The 20,852-nt window shown below is 41.8% G+C and overlaps 1 protein-coding gene across 3 annotated transcripts in view; it reads left to right on the forward strand.

Moving 5' to 3' along the window:
• Window positions 1–2,056: 2,056 nt before the first annotated feature.
• Window positions 2,057–20,852, forward strand: part of PALS1 (protein associated with LIN7 1, MAGUK p55 family member) — a 126,323-nt gene continuing 107,527 nt past the window's right edge. For 2 of the 3 annotated variants that reach the window (XM_050953508.1, XM_050953507.1), the window contains exon 1: window positions 2,057–2,202. The gene's annotated coding sequence lies outside the window, so the exon portion shown is untranslated. Of the gene's footprint in view, window positions 2,203–4,136; window positions 4,167–20,852 lie in introns of those variants that run through there. The other variant, XM_050953511.1, reaches the window with a different exon arrangement.

Here is a 20,852-nt window from a genome sequence, read left to right on the forward strand (position 1 = left end):
AAATTTGCAATGCAAAAAGGCTAGAAACTAGAGCTTTTTAATGCTTCTGTGGAAAGGCAAGTACACAGCTTGGTATGGTCCACAGTAATGGAGGATTAGCTGGGCAGTTTACATGCCAAGGAAAGAAAAACCGAAGAGGATCTGTTTGAATTTGAAAGAGCAATGGAGTATATAGGTTTCAAAAAAAAGAGATACAAAGGAAATATGGGCAGACAGGGTAAGTATAAGCAAGAGGATAAAAAGTGGCTGGACACCTATATGACAAACTACATGAAGCATTTGGTGAACTTGAAGCAGATGGAAAAAGATTTAAAGAGACAGCTGTTTGCTGACTTTTTGGTGGTCCAAGAAATACTTGCTGACATTGTGTCCTTAGCCATCCTCTACTCCCCCACCTCCTACCTAATCACTATCCTGCCCTTCAAAATATGAAGAGTATAAAATAATGTGACCCTGGAGTCCCAAATCTTGTTTAGACACTCATCCCTTAATTGAAAGTGGAGTGAAATTGTCCAATAGTTAGTGGAGGAGAAAAGAGGAGTGTTTTATTAGCAAAGAGTGAAGCTGAATGCATGTTAAACTGAACATATGGATTTAACCCTGTGGACTGCTTTGTCTGTGTGGCTCAGTTGCTACCTGGTCCTGGTACTGTGTCTACAAACAGATCCTCCAGAGAACATGGGCCCTCTGACTCCAGTTCCATTGATCATGATACATCTTTCCAATTTTGCAAATATTTTAATATAAACATTAAAAACAAATAATTGATGCCAAGACACTCACCCTGTGTCCTTTTAGCCAGAGATTGCTGCACATAGCCAAGTTAGAGTCTTGTCTTCACTAGTTATGATAATCTGTTCTCAACAGGTGACTATACCAAGAGTGATCTATCTCTGTCTCCCTGTCACTTATCACTGACTGTAGCAAACTATCTTTTAGTGGAGTCTTCTTCCTCCCTATGAGGTTGGCCTCTAGATGGTTCTGTTTCTGTTCTGTGATGAGCTGGGTGTTATGTCTACGGGCTCATAAGTGTCTCCTGTTTTTATGAATCACTTGTCCTTCTTGCATAATGAGTTGTATTATCTGGGTACCACTGCATCCCTCACAACTCTGTTAGTCCCTTCCTTCTGGGGTCTAATAGCTGGATCTTCAAAATAGTGCCTATCTGCAAAGCTGGCAGATCCTTGGCTGCCCTATAAGCTAATGCCTGCTTTCTCTGATTGATCTCCTCTTGGTAGTATCCCCACCCTTCTGACTGCCAAAGGTCTCTCCTAACTGGTATTAGTGCTTTGATCTTTTGTCCCGTCAGTGCTTGGGCCGGACTGTTTTACAACCACGATGGGGTACGCATCTGTGTCAAAAATGTTAACAAGAGTCCTGAGCCCGAAAATAGCCTTGTGCAACAGTCTCTCAGAATCAGCTGTGAAAACTAGCCTGTGGTTACTCTGTCCCTCTGATTCCAGTTCCACTGATCAGGCTACAGGCAGGACCAGGACTGAGAGCAGCAGAGGCGTAAGGGAAGTAGATGCAGCGGAGTGAGGGGCAGCGCAGAGGAGGATCTAACTGGTGGCCAGTCCAGCCTGAAGAAGCCGGTGGTTGAAGACAAGGGCTCAGACGCTTCGAGAGAAGGGCGGGAGCGGCGCTTAGCCCAGACAAGGGCGTTTTGAGGGAGCTGCCGTTCCGGTGAGTGGGAGCCTTGGCTGGTCATGAGAGATGAGCGGGGTAGGGAAGAGACGGTCCAGAGGGGCCATAACTGTGGACGAGGAACAGCAAGGGAGCCCCTCATTCCCCGTGTCCCTTCGTCATCCCCCACTCACGCGCCACAGCCCCCACTTCTCCCCCGACCCCCCCCCGCAGCGAGCAGGCGTCCCTCAGCCGCTCCGCTAGCGGGCAGCCCGCCCCAGCCGCCGCACAGGCAGCAGTCGGGGCGCGCTCACCCAAACTACCGCCCTCCAGCCAATGAGGATGTTGCGGCGGTGGAAGGCGGGTGGAGCGCGTGCGTGCGTGCGGCCGTTGGGGCGGGGCCACCGCTGGGAGGCGGGGCGGGCGCGGTGGTGTTTGTCTCCTGGTCTGCGGCCGTAGCGGCGGCGTGGGGTGAGCGACCCGGGGCTGTCTCCGGGCCGTGCGTGTGGGGCTTAGAGCTGCTGGGCGCGTCGGTGCCGCGGAGGAGGGAGCGGCGGGAGCAGCGGCAGAAGTAGGAAGGTGAGTCCGCCCCCCCCGTGATCGACTCCCCGGGTGAGGAAGGCCGGGGCGGGGTGCGGCGAGTTCCTTGGGGCGCTCTGGCCGCAGCTGCTCCTGCGCCTCTGGCTTCCCGGGGGAGGGAGGCAGGCGCGGTGCGGGCTTTGCTCTCCCACCTCCCCCTTACGCGTGAACTTTGGCAGGGTCCCCACGGCGTGACCTGGTCCCAGCTAGTGTCCGTGCTGTCGGGAGTGTTTGGGTGTGTTTGTGGGGTGGCGGCCTTGCAGTTTGTGTATCCGTCCCCCTCCTGTCCGAGCTAGGGATCCCCGATCCTGTAGCTTTGCCCACATGATCCTACACGGGGCTTACTCGCTTGGGCGAATGTTGCAAGTTTTGGGCCTTAAAGTTGTATTAATAAGGACTCCTGTTGAGTGTTGTCTTTTTTACTTTTTGAATATATTTATTTTAATAATGGACTGCACTTAATCCTGCTCTTCTTAACCATCTATTGGCAAGCCAGTGTTTGGAAATGATGTTCCTGTAAAGAGATTGCCCTGTAGTGATTTGTGGGGCTTTGCAGGATTAAGTTAAAGTGGCTTGGAAACCAACACACTCAGCGTTCCACAATAGGTAACAGGTATTGGTCAGACTATTGATTAAATATTCAATAAAATACACAGATGAGTGTTACGGTAATGTTTAGGAACTCTAATCGAGGAATTGGGGAGGCAGTGTATACCCAAGCAACAAGGAAGACAGTCCCTGTCCCAGAGAGCTTACTTTAGAAAGAGTGATAAGATATATCTTGCTGATTTTATTAGAAAGCTGACCCTAAGTAAAAGATCTGTCCAAAACTATCTCTTACAAAGTGTCCTCACTGTCTTGGATATACAGATTTTTTGTTTTTGTTTTTACAAAAATACTAAAATTACTGTAGTTGAAAGAGAATGGCATGAAGGATGACACGATTCAGTTTTATTTGGGGTATTTTGTATTTTTTGTCTAGTTAGTTTCCCTGTTTGAGTGGGTTTTCACTCAGACAAAATAGGAAAAATAGGAGAGTCTGGTTATAAAAACAAAAAATGACAGGGATGTGAGAGGAATTGTAGAATCCAATTTAATTTTAAAACAGGACATTAGAATGTCTGTTTCGGAGTGTGAGTTAAAGTAGTTTTGAATTCTGTGATAGAAGCAAATTTTTGATTTCATATCTAATGGTGCCCTTGAAATGGAGGACTTCTATAATGAATGTTCTGTTTAAAAATACTGTCCAAGTGATGAGCAGTTTGTCTCTAAATATATTTTCTGATTGCTGAACAAGGTCCCATTGACAATGTTTTGTGCGTGTTTATATGAATGTTTCAAGTTGTTGCAGAGGCATAGAAAAACCCTTAAGTTCTTCTAAATGCACAAGAAATAAAATAAACTGTAGTTTAAAAATCGAGTTTGTTGTAGGGCCACTGAAGATATTTAATCAAAATCTTGAGGATATTTCTGTTAAAACCAACATGTTTTGAGTGCATTTATCTTTTAATTTGAACTCTGAAATAGAAGCATGCTTCCCTGTTTATTGCCTTGTTATGTAACTTTGTCCTAGGCAATCTTTTGTTTAGAGCCTTTTAAAGAAAGCACTTCTGGAATGATAAGAGTCTGAGTTGTAATCAAAGATCTTCATGGATGCATTGCAACTGCCTGGTGTTAGTGGTCTCGATTAGGGTATGTCTATACTACAATGGCGCAGGTATGGTGCTGCAGCTCTGCTACTGGTGACCATGTTGATTGTAGCTAGCTTGATGTAAGAATTCTTCTGTGGACCTACCAGTGTCTACGCTGGTGATTAGGTCTACCTTACTACATCTCACAGGGCTTGAAATTTTTTAGTGCTGAGCAGTGTGGCTAGGTCAGTCTAATTTTTGGTCTTTGTTTCACATTGTAGCTTCTTTGGTGTGAATTTGGCCTGAACTCTGATGATCAGATGTATCTCACAGGTAGCTGATCCAACTGGAATTTTTTTTTTCAGTATAGTAAAATAATATCTTCCTGGGACACCGTTCTTATTGGCCTGCTTCTTGAGAACCATTACATATTGACTTGGACATGGCAGTCTTTTTACGTTTAGAAATGAAAATGCTTTCAGTGTGATAACTGCAATCCTTCATAGTTAACTTTATGTACCGTTCTAGGATTTGATAGATGAATTTCCAGTGATGATGCTGTTACATCTTGTTTACTCCTGTGTTGGCGATATCAACCAAGGTTTTCAAAAGTGACAAGTAATTTTTCAGTGCCTCAGTTGTAGTGTACGCAACTTCAGACACCTTACAGGGGTCTGATTTTTCAGAGGTTGGGTCTGCCGCACTTCCTAAAAATCAGACTCCTTGAAGGTGTATCATGCTGTGCACCTGAAATCGAGGTGGATAAATATCAATGATTTAAAAAAATATTTTTGAATTTAATTTGGATTTTTTGATTGTTATTTAAATTATAATTTTTTTTAAATCTGTTTTAAAATGAAATCTGAATTTAATGCAAAATATGTAAAGGCCTAAATTTATTATCTCTTAAAACATTTAAATAAAAATGTGTTAAATCCCATGAGCCTTTATCAGAAACTTTGAGTTAAAGACTGCTTTTCTGTATAAAGAAAGATGTTTTCCTCCTTATTTTAACTTCTGAGGTCAAGCTTCGTAAATATGGCACAGTAGCTCAGCCAAAACAACTTAGGAGACTGTCTAATTGTCAAGAAACTTAAGCAATAGGAACTTTAGCTCTAGTAACTTTCACTTAGGCATATTTAAAAATTTTCCCAGGCCTACCTGAAGTAATCAGTTTAATTCATTAACTACAGTTAATCCCACTGTTTAAAAAATATTTTAGCTGTAAACATGAAACATCTTTTGATAAGAGAAATTTATGTATTCAAAATATTTAGGGTTTTGTTCAATAAAATCAATTTTATTTTGTGTTGTGTGATGTAGCTATGTTGGCGCGACTTCTATGTGTAAACCAGGCCTGAATTCTGAAGCAGAGTTGTAAACAAAAACAGAATCCTAATATCCAGTCTCCTCTTTAACCAATAGACATGTTTATTCCTGTATGGACATTGCTGCTACAGCTCACATTACTACTGTGATTCTCAAAATATGAAATGATTTTCTTTCTGAAAATCTACTCTTAAGTATGCATAGTTTTTGATCACTGTAAATATGTCAAGTATAGAAATGACTGTTAAGGTTTCCATAGATATCTCTAATGTTCTTTGCCATTAATTTCTTCAGGATCTTTCTTCTCTAGCAGGTATGCTTAGATACCGTGGTGATATGTGTTTTTTAATATCCCTTTCTTCTAGATTGTGATATATTCAATATGTGGGAATTAATAACTCTGTATTGACTCCTTAGAGCCAATTCAACTTCAGTTGAAGTCAGTAGAAAAACTCCCTATTAACTGCATTAGGATTTGGATCAGGCTCTTTAATCTTCATGTTGTCTGTCTAAAGAAGACTTGTATTTGTATTCTGGCAGCACCCGCAAAGTGATGGGCGCTATCCACACACAGGAAAATAGTCTTGCTTTGGATAGCTTGCAGTCTAATAGAGAAAATTCCAGTTACAATTTCTTATCATCTTGTTACAAACTAGACCAAATAAACTTCCAAATATGCAAACTTTCCTATTTAGCACCATTAGATGATCACCTGGAGCTTCAGGTTTGATTTCCACTGAAGTACAAGAAGTGAAGCTTGATATTAAACTCTTTCTCTGTACATTTACTGTAATACAAATTACAAGCGTCTTTAAAAATATCTAGTTTTGGTTGTTCTTGAAATGGTGAGACTGTAATTCTGCAATGGAAATTGAATATAAAAATGATCCATAATAAAGAGGTTTCAGTCAATACTCTTTTGAACGTTCTTATTTATTTATACTCAGTATGTATTTATTCATTCATGTTTCACTTAGGAATACTTCTTTTAAGCCGTAACTGAAAGTACAGTCTTAGAGAGCACAGGAAAATACACCAACTAACATTCAGCCACAACTCTGACCATGCTTATTTGATTGATTGATTTAGGGACCACCTGTCTTTCATAAATTTCATTATATGTAGTTCTGTATGTGGTGTTGTTTTGGCCTGTGTGTGTAAGTAAGGCATGTTAGATGTAAAATGTCTTTTTGCAGTGTTCAGGAAAAATTATATGAATGATCTATACTAGTGACTTATAAATTTGATAATCTTCATGTAGAAATAACTGAAATCTTCAGGAAAGGGAGGATTGTGGGAGGTGGAAGGAAAGCAAAGATGGTTTGATGACTTTGCTGGTTATTTACTTGTTTTTTACAAACTGCAGTGGTGGGATATAGAATCTAGCAGCCTTAACTAAAATTAAGTGTTTTGTGGGGGAATAGATAAGCAAACATCTAAAAATGTTAAGAAAGCTATTGAATGAGCCAGATAAAGTGCTAAAAGTTATAATGTGAGCAACTTTAGAACTACTGGTGTAGGGTGTGAAACTGAGTATTAAGGATAACAGCAACATGGTGGATAGCAGTGATGACTGGAATACAGATATTGAAGGGTATGAGCTTTCCAGGAGAGGGAGAGAAATGGTGGGATAACATTTGTACATCAATAATGTGGTAAACTGTAAAGACATAAGTGATTGACTAAAATATTCTCGGTCCAAATCTCTTTGGGTAAGAATTATAAAAGAGGTTCTGTTGGGCAGTGTGAAGTGTCTGCTATAGGCCTCCAGATTTGGTTTTGGATATGGATAGAGATCTCTCTGATATTATTAGAAAGATAAAGAATACTGAAAATAGTCATTATGGAAGACATTAATTTACCAGATATAACTGGAGAATAAATTCTACAGATAATTGTAAGGCTGAGTTATTCCTGAATGTAACAGTAGATTTCTTCACCTTTTAGTCACTGAGTCACCAAGAAGTGATGCTATTTTAGACTTGCTTTTGGTAAGTAATGAAGACATTATAGAAGACCTAGTGGTAGATAATACTCTTGGATTGAGCGATCGTAAATTGATACAGTTTAAATTGAATGGAATAATAATCAAAACACTTCAATAAATTGAGATTTTTAATTTCAAAAGTGTAGACTTTGAAAAATTAAAGGAACTAGGTAATGAAGTCGACTGCAGTGGAGCTCAGGGAAAGGCAGAGGAGGCTTGAAATTTCTTTTAAATCCAAGTTACAAAAGCTATCTGGAATTTTTACCCTAAGCCGGGGGGGAAATCTTTTAGGAGAGGGCTCCAGATCAAATTAGATGAATAATCACCTCAAAAAGGATATTGGGAATAAGCAAAGCGTACAAGGAATGGAAAGAAGGGACTGATCAGTAGAGAAAGCTACATCTTGAATGCCATAAAGTGAGAATTGTCAAAAGTCAAACTGTTAGAGCTTGCAAAGGAAATTTTAAAACATAAGGTTCTTAAGCCCAGTGTTCCCTCTTATTTTTACCACACGTGCAGAATGAATTTTGTTACATTACCTCCATATTGGTGCATATATCACACAATAAAATTCATGTGGTGGAGCCAAGGGGTTCAGAGTGAGGGAGGGGTCTCAGGAATGGGGCAGAGCGTTGGGGTGCTGGGGTGATGGCTACAGCTGGTGTGAAGTCAGGGATGAGGGTCTGGGGCAGAGGGTTCGGATGTGGGCTCTGGGGTGGGGTCTCTGGCTGGGGGTGAAGGCTCTGGAGTGGGGCCGAGCATGAGGGGCTCAGGGCTGGGGCAGATGGTTGGGATGCAGAGGTTGAGGGCTCCGGGTTGGGCCGGGGATGAGGAGTTTGGGGTGCAGGAGGGTGCTCTGGGGCTACAGCAGGGAGAGAGGACTCTCCTCAGTTCTCTCCCCCCACAGCAGCACTTGAGTTGGGGGGGAGAGGTGCCTCTCTGCTGCGGCTGCCCCAGGGCTGGGGCCACAGGATAGGTGCCCCTCCCGTAGCCAAGTTGGGACTGTGGGGGAGCACTCCTCCTCCAGCCCGCGGTATGTCCCCACAAGGTGGGTTCCCTGAGCACCTGTGCGGCACTAAATAGGCTGCTGCACAGCAGCGCAGCTTACCAGGAACTTAACTTAAACCTATAAATAAAGAGAACAAGAAAAAGTATCAGAGGAGTAGCCCTGTTAGTCTGGATCTGTAAAAAGCAACAAAGTGTCCTGTGTCACTTTAAAGACTAACAGATGGCGCATAAGCTTGCGTCTGACGAAGTGGGCATTCACCCACGAAAGTTTATGCTCCAATACATCTGTTAGTCTTTAAGGTGCCACAGGACTCTTTGTTGCTTTTACCATAGTATCCTTATTTTTCTTGTAAAGAGGGCAGGGTAGAGATTTAAGATAATCTAGGTATGACCCCAAAACTAAATGAATTCTTTCCCTCAGTTTTCAGTAAGGATGCTAATGGAACACAGTGGCAAAGGTAGGATGGGTAATGGGAATGAGTGTACAGAAATGGTAATTACCACATCCATTATGGAAGCAAAACTTAAAGAACTGAAGTCTGAGGGCCTGGATAATCTCCATCCAGAATACTGATTGAACTAGTACATGAACTTGCAAGTCTGATAGATTTATTAAAAATCCTTGCTATCAGAGCAAGTGCAGTACCATATAGCTGGGGAACTACAGTACCCACTGATCTGACCTCAGTAGTATGGAAGTCTTTATAACACATTTGGAAGGAAAGAATTACTGGAGCCAGAGAAGTAAATGCAAAATGGATAAAGTGCAATGTGGGTTTATTAAAAGTAGATCATGCCAGACTAATAAATGTCAATCTTTGATAAGATAACTGATTTTTTTTAAGACAAAGACAATGCATTAGATCTAATCTCTCTGGACTTCAGTAAAGCATAGGCTGCAGGACCACATGAGAGATTATTAGTCAAGCTAGAGAAGTGGATGATTAGTACAGGAATTGAAAGATGGGTAAGGAACTATCTAACAGGGGAGACAACAGTGTGAGCTGAAAGGAGAACTGTTGGGCTAGAAAGAGGTTATTACTGGAGTTCTTCAAGGATCAGTCTTGGAACTGGTTTTAATATTTTCATTGATTTTGGCACAAAAAGTAGGTGTGCCAATAAATTTGCTGATGACATAAAGTTGGGAGGCATTGTCAATACAGAGGAGGATCAAAATATTTTACAGGGAGAACTGGATGACCTTGAGGCTGGAGTAATAGAAATGGGATGACTTTTAATAATACACAGTGCAGGGTTATGCATTCAGGGACTAATAACAAGAGTTTCTGCTATAAACTGGGAGTTCATCAGTTGGAAACAACAAGAAGAGGAGGAAGACCTGGGTGTATTAGTCATCCCGTGATCAGTTATGAACCACCAGCGTGGTGTAGCCATGAAAAAGACAAATCTGCTCGTAGGAAGTATTTCTAGAGGTGAGAGGAAAGTATTGATGCTTTTGTACAAGGCACTGGTAAAAACTCATCTGATATTCTCGTAGAGTTCTGTTCACCTGTGTTCCTGAAAGAATAATTCAGACTGGAACAGATGCGGAGAAGGGCTACTGGAATGATCAGGGACTACTAGATAGCCTCTCTAAAAAGAGAAGACTTTAAAGATTCTTGAAGGAAAATGACAGTTCCCCAGGATGTTGAACCATGGAAGTATTACTCAGCTGTCTACACTGCTGTTGACCAGGGAACATACTTCAGAGATACATGGTTTTAATTTACTAAAAGTAACCCCCACCAAGTAGGATGCTTTTTGACATATTCCAAGTTTTAGACTTGGTTTTTACAGTCCATGGAGAGTATACTTGTTCTACTTCAGAAACTACTGATGTACCTGGGACAATACACCTCTACCCCGATACAACGTGAATTTGGACAGAACACAGTAAAGCAGCGCTCCGGGGGGGTGGGGATGTGCACTCTGGCGGATCAAAGCAAGTTCGATATAATGCGGCTTCACCTATAACGCAGTAAGATTTTTTGGCTCCCAAGGATAACATAATATCGGAGTAGATGTGTACTTTTAGAAAATTGAAATATTGTGATCTACAAAAATCTCATTAACTGACTTCACAGTTTCGTGACTTTAAAACTTCTTGAGTAAGTGGGATTGTGGTAGACTTTTGGTTCTGAAACATGTAATATGTTTAAACTGAAAGGTGGAGGGGAAGCCTGTAATCAGTTTATAGTACTCATGGATTATAGAATTTAGCAAGAACGAAAGTGGATGCTGTGAGTGAATGGGTATATGAAAAGGCAATTATGAGAGAATTTATCACATCATGTCTGTTGTACTTGAACCTTCAAAACTAGTAGATGTACTTTACTATTAATAACTTTCTAACAAAAAAGATCAAGAGTAAAATTTTAGAAAGTGCTAAGGGCCTGGTTTATTTCTAAAACTTAGGGTGACTAGCAGTGTACCTATACCAAATCCTATTTTCAAAAATGCCTTAGACACTTGGCAGCCTAAGTCATTTTTGAAAATGGGTCTTGGACATAGTCAATTCATCACCACCACCACCACTCTTTCAAATTTTATCCCAAGTAAACCTGTAAACAATCAAAAATACATATTTACTGTAATACAGTAGGTGGGAAAACTCAAAAGGAGCTTTTACATTCTAATAAGCAATACTAGTTTTGTCAACTTCCAGGAAAGATTTTTCTTAGTCTTTTCACAATTTTTAAATTTTACTTTAGTATACAAAAGTTGTTTGTTTTTTAAAAGGTATGTGTCTCTCTAATACACAATACAGCCCTGTGAAATTAAAAAAAATTAAATGGTCAGCAAAACACATCTGACTTCACGTATTTGAACAAACCATACCCTCTACCATAGCCTATGCAAATAAATGTGTTTTGAAGAATGACAAAACTGGACTGTTATGGATCTGAGTGCTTTTGTTCTGGAGTTTCAGGGCCCATCACAGAGAGTGCTCTATCACTAGCCCCATGTCTTTTAAAACAAGGGAAATTTAAAAGTTCAGGTTGCTCTATTGACGGACCAAGCATAAGGAGAGAGAGTTTCTCAAGTAGGGAGGTGCCAAGCCATTTAAGGTATGGCTATGCTGCAGGTGGGAGTGTGGTTTCCAGTGCAGGTGGGATGGGGACACACTCACTCTTGCTTGAGTTATCATGCTAAAAATAGTAATGTGACTGTGGTGGTATGGATGGTGGCCAGCCACCTAAGTGCCTACCCAACGGGGGGTGGGAGGGAGGAGGGTAATTACCTGTACCACTGTGGCCACTCTGCTGTTCTTAATGCACTAACTCAGATAGAGCTAGCATGTGTCTATCTGCAGTGGGAAGCATGCTCCCAGCTGCAGTGTAGGCATAACCTTAGGATAGCAGTCTCCAAACTTCTGAAGGTTGTGCCCCACCCCTTGGAGCCACAGCTGGGGGCAGGTGGGAAATGGGATGCGGATGGGTAAAGGAGCCAAGGCTGGGGGTGGAGCTGGGGCCTCAGCTTGTGGTGGGGCTGGAGCAGAGCCACAGCTGGGCTCTACTCCCAGCTTCATCTCTAGCCTCTGCCCTGCCCAAGAACAGAGCTGAGGCTAGGAGCTGGCAGTGAAGCCTCACCAAGGCTGGGGATAGGGACAGGAGCCAGAGACTGGGTGGTGCTCCCTCCCTGCCCCCTGCTGTGCCCCAGTGATGTTCCTCCATGCCCCCCTAGGGGGGAGTGCCCCACAGTTGGAGGACCTCTGGCTTAGGGGTATGTCTTCTCTGCTGTGTTAGCCTGACTTGACTTAGAATGGATGGAGTGTTCCCACTGCAGAACCCGACCCTTGCCAGACCTATGTGACTGTGTCCACAATGGTGCTGTACTAGCACATGTGCTGGAATGGATTTCTGGCAGCATATCCAACGTTTTTAGTGGTGCTTTAAACTGCATCTGTCTATGAATTCATTCAGTGTACTCTAGGAGAACTTAGTTCTCCTTCTTTGGGTTCTTTTGTGAAAGTGCTCTTGTGGGTGTTTCTGATGATTACTTCTCAGCTCTACCATAAGGCTAGTGTCAGCTACTGGCCAGCTAGCAGCATGTGAGAAGGATTTCTTGGATGGCATCTCTGTTCAGATGCTGTGGAAGTGTAACAGACATGGAACAGGCAAATGCAGAGTTAAAGCACAGTCTAGAAAAAGAGGACTTAGCCCAGATAAAAATTTTGGGATAGTCTGGGAGGGTAGACTGCACCTGTAGTTGATTGGTCTGGATTCTCACTGCAAAATAAGTGAGTCATTACTGAAATCTGAGCTCCAGCCCATGCCCTTCGCCATGTCTGCTAGTTCTGGTTTAAAACACCCTTAAACCCACAAGTTAGTTTTTTCTCTGTGGATAGAAGAGGGCTAGGGCAATACCCAGGCTATCTCTGCAGTGAAGACATACCCTTAAAGCTTAATAGCTTAAAACAAACCCCTTAAATTCATTCTGGAAAACAGCAAACAGTGCAGAAAATTAAGTACCCACTGATTGTCATTTGCTGCCACTTAATGCACAATGCAGCAGCCCTTAAGTGATGCATCTGTCTTAAGTTTCCAGATTGTTTTCAGGTGTAACCCCACGTAGAATGCAGTTGCAGTAATTCAGTCTGGAGCTTTCAAAAGCAGTGATCATACACAGCAGGAAGGCCTCCATTCCCGCTCCCTGCTCCTCCCTCCCCCCCCCCCCCCAAAACAAAACAAAAAACAAAAAACCTGTTGCAACTTGCTGGTGAGGTATAGATGGATAGAAGTGGTGCTAAACTTTAGAAATGTCAAGGCTGAAAGTTAGGTTTACCATCTTTGATTTGCCTCATATGTGAAGTTGACTGATATTTGGCAATCAAACTCAGTGACCTGGGTTGTCAGCTGATTGCTCAGAGTAATTGGCATGTGAACAATGTTGCAATTCTTGTTTAGGAGACTCCTGTATTTTTCATGATTGAGTGTATATTTAACAGCTGAAACATTTTGGTATGCTCTTGGAATAAGTTATATTTTCGACCTGTACCATAAATATTTTCCTAGGTTTTGTCATTTTATGGCAGGCCTGCAGAACATGCGGCCCGCAGAGGGTCACTGTGTGGCCCGCAACTGGGAATCAAAGGGCTCTGGGCTGCCTGCAGCAGTGGGGAGCCCAGAGCCCTTTAAATCCCAGCTGTGGCCGGGATTCATAGGGCTCTGAGCTGCCCGCAGCGGTGGGGAGCCCAGAGCCCTTTAAATCCCAGCCGTGGCTGGGATTTAAAGGGCTCGGGCTCCCCTTAGCGGAAGGAGCTCTGGGCCCTTTAAATCTCTGCCCCAGCCCCGCAAAGCTCCGGTTTCCCCCAGCTGTCGGAGCCCTGCGCCCTTTAATTTGCCCCTGACAGCTCCCAGCCACCTCTTCAGCTGGGAGCCCCTGATTGATTTAAAATCAAGTATCACCTTCCTTTTTGGCCCACAGCTGTTTTGGTGGGGCAGCGCTAGGGAAGGAGGGTTTGTTTCTGCAGGGCTGGGTGGTGCTGGGGCGGGGTGTTTCTGTGGGCTGGGAGGTCTTGGGGCGGGGGGGGGAGATTTTCTGCGGGGCTGGGGGGTTTCGGCCCTTACTGTTTTCTTTGGAGTAATGTGGCCCTCGCCGCTTTACAAGTTATGCAGGCTTGTTTTATGGTAATGTAAAGCCAGTGCTGACACTGTCTCCCTAACTCAAAAGGTTTGTTACAAGTGACCTGTTGGTTTCAATCTGGAATTTCCTGACTTTTTGTCTTTAAAATAAAATACAAAACTAATTTCTCTTTAATCAACTTCAGTGCCTGCTTCTAGAGTAAGAACTCTTCTATATACAAATTTAGGAACAGAGTCCTGGAAAATATTGTTGAGGCTATAACATTCTAAAATAAATGTTACATGAAAGGGGGTCTCACACTTGATAGCTTCTAAAGGCTGAGCTTATTTTACACACTAAAGGCTCCCTATATTCCTCCATTCTACCTCACAAACTTCCTGTGTGCCACTCTTCATCTTCATCTATTTCAGGGATGTCCTGCAACTCCCCTGTTCTCCTGCCATGAATTCTGTGTGCCTCTTCTCCCCCAAACATCAGGGGCTTCATGTGCACCCCCATACCCTCTATTTGCCTTCCCCCTCAAAACCAGGGTCTCTATCCCAAGTCTCCTTTGACCAGGGGTTCTTTTTGCTCACCCATTCCTGCCCCTCCGCAGGCTCTGTATGCACTATCATTCTCCTTTTCTCCCGTTATTTGTCTGGGAGATAAGTCATTCAGGTTGTCAACATGTTAAACTCTGTTGGGAGGATGAGCAGAGGAATTGATTAATGCCTTCCAGCCCTCGTCCAGACTAACCCGCGGCATCGGCGGGTTAAAATCGATTGCTCGGGGATCGATATATCGCGTCTAGTCTGGACGCGGTGTATCGATCCCCGAGCGCGCTTACATCGATTCCGGAACTCCATCAATCCGAACGGAGTTCCGGAATCGACGCGGAGAGCCGCGGACATCGATGCCGCGCCGTCCAGACTGGTGAGTACCTCGATTTTAGAAATTCGACTTCAGCTACGTTATTCACGTAGCTGAAGTTGCGTATCTAAAATCGATTTTAATTCCTAGTCTGGACGTGGCCTAAGACTAACAATCAGTGCCATCAACCAGTTTGATCTATAGGCAATTGCAGAGATGCTTAAAGCTGTGGGAGGAGCTCCATGTGTTCACTATTTTCCCCTTTTGATTTTTTTATTTTTTCCCAAAAATCAACAGGGTTTTTGCCATGATGTCTAGAATATTTCCTGAAATTTTGAAAATAATCAGATCTGACATTTAACCATTATCACATTATATACAGACAGACTAACCCAGAAATGCCATCAAATTCAGTGTAAGGCCTTGCAAGGCCTGTCAACTAGAAAACTGTAGAGTGGGTTAAAACTTCCCAAGGACTTGTAATTACATGCCTGTCAGTCTGGTATAGATTCCAGACAAGATAATAGATTGGCTGATATGGGACTCAGTTAACACAGAATTAAAGGAGGGTAATATTACTAGTGTCAATCAGTGCGGGTTTAGGAACAATAGATCCTGTCAAGCTAACTTGTGTTTTTGTTGTTTTTAATGAGCTTAAAAGTTTAGTTGACAAAAGTAATAGTTTTGATATAATATACTTAGACTTCTGGAAGGAATTTGATTTGGTACCATATGACATCTTGATTTAAAAAAAAACAAACACTAGAAAGATATAAAACTAAAATGCACAAATTACCTGGATTAAAAGGTGGCTCAAAATGTAATTGTAAGGGGAAATAATTGTTGAATGGATGTGTTTCAAGTGAGGTTCTGCAGGGATCAGTGCTTGGCCTTATGCACTTAACATTTTTATTAATGACTTGGAAAAAAAAACTTAAAATCATAGTAATAAAATTTGCAGCTCACATACAGATTGGTGGAATGGTAAATAATAAAGATAACTTGTCACATAGAGATCTGCGTTGCTTGGTAAACTTGGCATAAGCAAACAGTGTTCATTTTGATATGGCTAAATGTAAATCTATACTTCTAAAACCAAAGAACATATGCCACACTTACAGCCCCACCATCCTGGGAGGCAGGAAAATGATATGGTGGTCATGTCAGATAATCAGCTGAGTGTGAGCTCCCAGTGTGTTGCTGTCACCAGAGGAGCTGGTATGATCTTGGGATGAATAAACAGGGGACTCTCCAATAGGGGAAGTAGAGAGGTTATTTTACCTCTCTGTTGGGCACTGGTGTGACTGCTGCTGGAATACTGTCCTGTTCTGGTGTCTACAGTTCAGGAGGAATGTTGATAAATTGGAGAAGACTTAAAGAAGAGCCACAAGAAATGTTAAAGGATTAGAAAACGTGCCTTAGACTCAGGGAGCTCGATCTACTTAAATTAACAAAGAGAAAGTTAAGGGATAACTATTCTAATCTGTAAGTACCTCCATGAGGAACAAATATTTAATAACGGGCCCTTCAATATAGCAGACAATGGTATAACACAATCCAAAGGTTGGAAGTTGAAAATAAACAAATTCAAACTGGAAATCAGGCTTATTTTTTAACAGAGGAATTAACGGTTGGAACAGTTTACCAAGAGTTGTGGTGGATTCTACATCACTGACAGGTTTTTAGATCAAGATTGGATGTTTTTTCTAAAAGATATGTGCCAAGAATTATTTTGGAAAAGTTGTATGGCCTATTTTATACAGTTCAGATTAGGGGATCACAGTGCCCTCTTTTGGCCTTGGAACCATGAATCTGCGAATTCCTTGCCAGATATTTGCTTAGCACACAAACTGAAAGCTTCTTTTAAAAAGTAATCTCTCTGTCCGGGAGTATTGACCTGATTAGTGAGACATTCTTTCCTCGTTCACAATAGTTACCAGCTTACCAGCCCTTCTGGTAGCAAGTTCTTCTGGCAGAACTTGGACAGAAGTTCTGATATTTTAATGAATCCATGCTCGCCTTGTAAAGAGTTTTTTGTCTCATCTCCTCTAGATGGCCAATGAGGGTATTTTCTGTCAGATGAAGACATCAGTTTGGATTGTTGATCAGGATTAACTCAAGAACACAAGATTCATTTTCCTGGCATATTAACTCTTGATGGGGTAGAGCTCCATAAGCATGATATCAGATGCTGGAATAATTTTAATAGTGGAGGTGCTGAGAGCTATTGAACCAAACTGTAAACCATGTATATAGTGGCAACCACTTCAAGCTAGGGGGTGCTGCAGCACCCCTAGTTCCAGCAACTATGCGTGGTATATATGAGTAAATGAGCTAACTGGAATTTTTTTTTTTTAAACATTCAGTGGTTGGGAATTATCCCACACTTGGATTGTATATCTTCACGTTTGGAGTCTAATTCTAATATCTGCTCTATCTACTTTGGCTAGGCTAGTCTAAAAGTAGAGGATCATGTCAAGATTTTTTTGGTGCCAGGGGAGGTGGCCAGTACTGTCAGCAAGCAGGTTAGGGTTCCCAACTCTGACTAAAGCTATTCTGGGAGATTTTTTTCTCCCCAACATGATGTAATGTCATTTTCTTAAAATATCTTATTAAAATGTCCTGGATTACTATCAGTAGTCACTGGGAGATCAATGCTGATTCCAGGAGATTCCAGTCCAATCCTGGAGACTTGACAATCCTACTGCAGGATAGCAGTGGCACACCATGCGTGTTTACATATATATTGTATGTAGAGACTGATTGACCACATGGCCATGTCCAATATATTCTTTAAGCTCTACTGCTTGTATTAAGTTTCCTGGCTATGTTTCAGTCTTGTTCTTGCAGTTTTGAGTTTGCATCAGAGGCATAGGGCCAAAACTTTCCCTATCCTGGAGTATTTTGTTTGTTTGTTTTGGGGGCAAGGGCTGAGGGGTTCACAGTATCTCATTTCAGTTGGTCAAATCTAGAAACTCTTCCCGGGTCTTTGCTGGTTTGACTTCATCTTATGCCAAATTTCAGTAACTGTTGCTTGTGTTTTCGCTAGGGACATCTGTTATTCTCCAGCAGTGAGAATCCAGTATAAGTGATATTTTTGGAAAAGAGAAAATTACTTGCATTGTATTTCTGCTTTTCTGAAGATAACTTGCTCATTCACTCACCTCCCTTTAGAGATCTGGGCTTTAAATGACCTGAGTACTCCCTGAGGGTGTCTATTTCTTTTCAGGAATGGCTCCTTTTTGTATTTAAAAAAGTGGCAGAGTGGAGAGGGATAAATTCTTTTCCTTTTATATTTTTGGATATTAGTGGTGGTGTTTTTGCCTGCTCTTAAAAGGAACTGACAAATGTTGGTGGCATGGGAAAGAGTCCTAAGGTACTAAGGTTTGGAGTACGCTTAGTAGGACAGAATCTTCAAGTCATCCTACAGGTTTAAATGTGCAAATGTTTGCATGAATCGTAATATGCAAATGAGACCTCAGGAGTAGTAATCCTGCAAAATATCTTTAAAAAAGTAGAATTGCAAGTAGTTTTCTCTCCTGAACAGACCGTCTATTTTAGGGTTTGTCTGTACTGGCACTTTACAGTGCTGCAACTTTCTCGCTAAGGGATGTGAAAAAACACACCCCTGAGCACTGCAAGTTTCAGTTTAGCAGTGCTCCCAGCCCCATAGCTATTCCCCTCATGGAGGTTGTTTTTTCATAGCACTGGGAGAGCTCTCTCTCCAGTGCACTGCCATGACTACACAAGCCACGTTAAAGCTTTAATGTTGCTAGTGAAGATGTGCCCTTAGTGTTTTGGTTAACATTAAAAAGAACAAGAGTACTTGTGGCACCTTAGAAACTAACAAATTTATTTCAGCATGAACTTTCGTGAGCTACAGCTCACTTCTTCGGATGCATAGAATGGAACACACAGACAGGAGATTTATACGTACAGAGAACATGAAAAGGTGGAAGTATGCATACCAACAGGAAGAGTCTAATCAATTGAGATGAGCTATCATCAGCAGTATAAGATCTTTCAGAGAAAAGTGCAAGAATTATGGAATAATCTCTTTCAAGGGGATATTTCTTCCTAAACACTTTAGTTGAGTATTAATTCTCCCCTGGAGCATGAGGGTTTATATCCCTGTGTATTTCTATTTTTAAACGAAATGTGATTGTTCCCATTATCTATATATGTATTTTTGAATCCTTCTGAGCTACTGGCCTCTAATATACAAAGCACTTTGTTGCCTTTCAGTTTAATTGAATGTCCTTTGCGTTTATATTTGAAATTGCCTGATTTAACTTCAGTACCCCTTGTTGTTTTTAGATACTTATGTAACCTTTTCTTTGTCTCCTCTTTTTAAATTAACAGCACCAATATTTCCAGTCTCTTCACTTGGGAATCTTACCATATTTCTAATGATTTTCATTGTAAGTCTTGATCCCTTATATCTCTCTTGAGACAGGATGAGTAGAATTTTATTCTGTATTCCAGGGGTGCATATCACTGACTGATACAATGGCATATTTTAGTATTACTTTTTATTTGTTTGCACTGAAACAGCACTTCTTTAAACCTTCCCAGATTTATCTGTCTCTGAAACTGTGACACGGTGACTTAGAACCCCCGTTTTACACCACAAAAGATCCAACTATTCACTCTCTAAATTCCTAATTGTAGTAGGTCATGTTACTCTGTTTTTTTTTTTTGTATAAAAAGGTGCACAGACTTAACATTACTCCTGAAGCTCCACTGAAATGTATTCCAGTCTTCTAGAGGCAAGCAGCTGAGGGGAGCGAGCGCAAACAAATGGCAGCAAAGCATGTGAATTGTTACATTTTAACCTAATTATAGGGAGTGACTTTCATTCTTCACCTACATTTAGGGAGAATATTATAGTTTACTTCACAGCTCTTGTCTTCCAGGCAAAGCCCAAGCCCCATCTTTTGTAAATGGTACCCAAGATACACATCCCTAGCACATCTATAGATGAGATTCAGCTGAAATTGGAGAAGCAGATTACTACTATGATTCTGGTGGGGGCTGTCAGCCAAATAAGGGAATTCAATTAACAAGTCATTTTTCAATATTTGCAGCTTCCGGTGTTTCTCTTTCTTTCTGACCTGCAGTCCTTGGGCAGATGCACTCTTGCTCCAGAATGGTCTTGAACTGAGTCTGTTTATCCCTAGGAATATAGGCCACTGTCCTGCTCATATTTCATTCTCAGCCAGCTCTTTGTATTGAAGACCCGTGCACAAAGGACTTTTATCTTTCCTTAGGGCCCAGCCTCTTCACCCAATCTCATGGATCTAGACACTCTTTGAATGCTGAATGCAGTTCTGGTTGCTCCATCTCAAAAATGATATATTAGAATTGGGGAAAGTACAGGGAAGGGCAGTATAAATGATTGGGGTATGGAACAGCTTCCAGGTAAGGAGAAATTGAAAAAACTGGGACTGGTCTTATTAGAAAAGAGATGACTAAGAGGGGATATGATAGAGTTCTATAAAATCATGAATGGTGTGGGGAAAGTAAATAAGGAAGTATTTACCCCTTTGCATAACACAGGAACCAAGGATCACCCAGTGAAATTAGGAGGCAGCAGGTTTAAAAGAAAGATAAGGAAATACTTCACACAGTGCACAGTTAACCTGTTTAACTTGTTGCCAGTGGATGTTGTGAAGGCCAAAAGTATAACTAGATTTAAAAAAGGAATTAGCTTCATGGAGGGTAGGTCCATCAATGGCTATTAGCAACCCCCTACCCTGGGTTTCCCTAAACCTCTGACTCCCAGAAACTGGGATTGGATGACAGGATGGATCACTTGATAATTATCCTGTTCTGTTCATTCCCTCCGAAGTATCTGGCACTGGTCATTGTTGGAAGAAAGAATACTGGGCTAGATGGACTATTGGTTTGACCCAGTATGACTCTTGTTATGACAGACTATTATCAGGTTCAGAAGGGCAGATGCCTATCTAACATCTAAATTTTGTGCCACCTTGGCCAGCTCCCTATCCGGTCTCTCCAAGATTCTAGAGATGATAAAAGAAAAGGACCAAATAGTCGGAGTCCAGAAGGAGAGACTGTCCATTAGGTAAATATCTGATTCAGGCTGAAATTCCCTTTCAGAGTCCAATTGAAAAGACACAAAATCTTTGTGTATTCTTTGTGTATTAGAAATATTAAGATCTTGGGAATCCTTACTCTTCTCTGAATTCTCGCATGAACCAAAAGAAGTCTGGTATTTCCTGAAAACTGCTACTTTG

Source organism: Gopherus flavomarginatus, chromosome 5 (genome assembly GCF_025201925.1).
Source record: "Gopherus flavomarginatus isolate rGopFla2 chromosome 5, rGopFla2.mat.asm, whole genome shotgun sequence".
Classification (NCBI taxonomy): Eukaryota; Metazoa; Chordata; order Testudines; family Testudinidae; genus Gopherus; species Gopherus flavomarginatus.